Source organism: Sinocyclocheilus anshuiensis, unplaced genomic scaffold, assembly GCF_001515605.1.
Source record: "Sinocyclocheilus anshuiensis isolate Anshui unplaced genomic scaffold, SAMN03320099.WGS_v1.1 scaffold492, whole genome shotgun sequence".
NCBI lineage: Eukaryota > Metazoa > Chordata > Actinopteri > Cypriniformes > Cyprinidae > Sinocyclocheilus > Sinocyclocheilus anshuiensis.
The window spans coordinates 887466-891089 of record NW_015558605.1 but is presented as its reverse complement, the minus strand read 5'-3'; the positions used below and the strand labels follow the sequence as shown (position 1 = coordinate 891089).

The following is a 3624-nucleotide window of genomic DNA, read 5'->3' as shown; positions in this document are numbered from 1 at the left end:
CATCTTGGAGACGTTGCCACAGTTCTTCTGGATTTAGTCTGTCTCAGTTTGTTCTGTTTCTTCATGTCATTTCATACAGACTGGATGATGATCAGATCAGATCTCCGTGTGGAGCACTGGCTGTTGTCAGACTCCTTGTGCAAACAAACATCTCACTCAATTATTACAATTAATGGCAAAATGAATGTTTGGACATGCAAACTGATATATCCTATTAACACTACAGCAAAAGATAAAAATAACTGACTTAAAACCATTTTTTAGCTGGTGAAAACACTAGTGTTCTAATAATTTTGGCCACCACTGTAAATGGACTTATAGGTAAAATATAATGTGTGTAACTGATGAACTTATTCTACAGATGAATGATTTGATGGACTTCAGGGAGATGTTAGGGGTGACTGTAGATGAGTTTTACGAGTTACTGTCCATGGTTGAGCCTTTAATTTCAAAAACAAACAGTCATGAGGAGAAGCATCAGTGCCAAAGACAGACTGTCAGTGACATTGAGGTTTCTGGCCACAGGTAAGTCAATATATATATATATATATACATATATATATATATATATATATGTTGAACACATATAGTTTATAAAACGATCATGTTGCCATTTTCATATATATTCAAATGAAAATGGCAACATGATCGTTTTATAAACTATATGTGTTCATATGTGCTTCATCTTCACTGGAGGGAACCTGTGGTGTGATGAGGGGTGAACGGAGCGAAAACTGATTGCTCCCTCATTATATTTTGTAAAATGTATTTATGACAAAGAACATATCAATCTATCGATAAACACACATCTTGTCCTCTGTTTATCGCTCTGCGCCGCTGCAGTCTGCGGATTGAAACAGAACGCGCTGAAAGACACAATGGAGCGCGCTCTGCTGGACAAACTAAGTAATTACACCATTTCAAGCATTTTTTCTGCGTTATATGTTATGTAAAAAAAAATTTCATATCGGCGGCATATTCGCCGATACCGATATATCGGCAACAGGCTCATATCGTCCGATAATATCGGCAAAACGATATATCGGTCGGGCTCTAATATATATACTGTATATGTATGTGTGTGTATTTAGAGGGAGAGAGAGATAATCTTAATGTAAAAATGTACCGTCTTTATTTTCTTTATTATTCAGTGTATGAAATGTGCTGTATAAATGAACTAGCCTTGCTTTGCCCATATAAAAATAAATGTTCTTTACTTTTGTGCATTTATTCTAGGTGAGTTCTTCAAGTCACTTGGCTTTCAGTTTCGGGTGGGAAGCACAACCATTGGTAGAATTGTAGAAGAAAGGGGCAAAGCTCTACACCCACACTATGAAGAAGAAATATTTGAAGGTTTGCAAGCATTTGCAAAAAAAGCATATTCATAACAGAAAGCTTGACTTAAGTATTGCCAGATTATATTCACTATATGAAATAAAATGAAATAACACTATTACGCTTCCTTTAAGTGTAACACTTTACAATAAGGTTTCAACAATAACGTTTCACCAGTAGTTAACAATATTAGTCAACATGAACTAGCAATGAAAAATACTTCATATACTTTGTATTTGTTAACATTAATGCAGTATGATCTAACATGAAAAAAAAAACAATTTAATTTTACTAATGTTAACAAAGATTAATAAACACTGTAAAAATGTATTGTTCACAGTTAGTTCATGCTATGCCGAGTATGCATGCTTTTCAAAATCATCGGATCAGCATTGTTTTCACACTGCATGACTATCTGGGGCAGGGGCGATGAGGGTATATATATATAATTGCTCCCTCATTATATTTTGTAAAATGTATTTATGACAAAGAACATATCAATCTATCGATAAACACACATCTTGTCCTCTGTTTATCGCTCTGCGCCGCTGCAGTCTGCGGATTGAAACAGAACGCGCTGAAAGACAGAGGAGCCGATCGAAGTCTGCCGCCATTTTCATATGAAATTTAAAGGGGACTGAGGCGATCACGAATTCGTGTACAGTTTATGGAGCTAATCGCAAAATTTTAGGGGGCCATAGCAGGAAAATGACAACTGCCTTCCCACTATTTTCTTAATTTCTCCCACTCTGTCCTTCTGTTACCCTCATCTACACATCTTGATCCCTTGCTACTTCTCTTCCCTCCCATATTTTCTCTCTCCCTAGTAAAGACTTGGTCTTTGTAAAACAAATGGCTTCAGGAACTGCAAGTGTTGTGATATCCAATTCTGCCTTGCTGTTGGCTGTTCATAGCCACTACCACTTGTTTTTTCCTTGATGAGTTTTCTGAACTGTGTCCTGAGTGTGACCATTCTTGTTTGGACATCCTGTATAGCAGAAAACAAACAGCAACGTTAAATTATTCTGTCTGACTAAATTTTTAGACATGTTTAAAAATGATCGGAAGCCCATGAGGCACTCGGCTCGGCTCATAAATCCCTCTCACACGATGCGAGCCACGACCATGTGAGCACCAGCGATTTCCCCGATGGGGAAAAAAATTGTGTACGAGCTTGTACGACAGCAAAAATCGCACCGTGTACGCCCGGCATTAGAGATCTCCTTAAGACAAATTACTTAAGGACTTTCATGCAACTAGACAATGAAACTCAACATTTCTGTAAAAATGTTAAGAAAAAAACTGACAGATGAGATCAGAGAAATATTTTTGAATTTTGATTAAGAGGTAGATTTTGACAGCGAGACAAGGGAGAGTGATTCTGACGGTGATCTCCCACCCAACCTCCAGACCCTCGAAAAGGGTGGTGATGCTTGTCTCTCCGCCACAACTGGTACACAGGGAGACACGTCCAATTTAGCAGAGCAGGTAAGCTCTACTTGTCTGGAATGCAAACCCCTCCTGCATCTGCCACTGAGGTCGTGTTTCAAGATGTTTTTTACAGCTCTGGTTGGAGAAATTGTGGAGGAAACAAATTGGTATGCCTCAGAACTCCGGGAGAAGATGGCACCAGGAGTGTTAGGAAAGATGGCAAGGTGGGTGCCAACTACTATCAAAGAAATCAAAGTACTCGTTCCTGGTGGCAGTTCTTCTGATGAGAGTTATCAGAAAATCATCTCACCGGGATTACTGGAGCACCGACCTGTTACTGCAGAACCCTTTCTTCGGAACGCTGTTTTCACAGAAACCCCTTCCACCTGCTCCTCCGTTGTCTGCACTTAACCAGCAGTGCAAGAGCAGGTCACCATGATCCACTGCACAAAATAAGAAGCATATTTACTGGTGTTACCTCCTCCTTTCATTGTGTTTTTGTCCCATATAAAGATCTCTGTGTGGACGAATCACTGATGAAATGGAAAGGCAGGCTGGCCTTCCGTCAGTACATCCCTATGAAAAGAAACCAACTTGGAGTGAAGTTTTTCATCTTGTGTGATGTGCCGACCACTATGTGCAAGACATCTACTACTGACATCTGCCACTATGAGGGGTTAGGCATATCTGGTTCGGTTGTAATGACCTTACTTGCACCTTATCTGGGAAAGGGAAACGTCCTCTATGTGGACAACTGTGTCACTGCAGTCCATCGCTCTTCTAGCACCTCCTCTCTCATGGCACAGGGGCCTATGTTACTATTGGCGCTTTTCCACTGCATGGTACGGCACGGTACGG

The 3624-nt window shown here is 39.8% G+C and overlaps 1 protein-coding gene across 1 annotated transcript in view; it reads left to right on the top strand.

The window, feature by feature from the left end:
* Nucleotides 1-3624, top strand: part of LOC107680187 (gastrula zinc finger protein XlCGF57.1-like) — a 964523-nt gene that overhangs the window by 668707 nt on the left and 292192 nt on the right. The window lies entirely within an intron of this gene.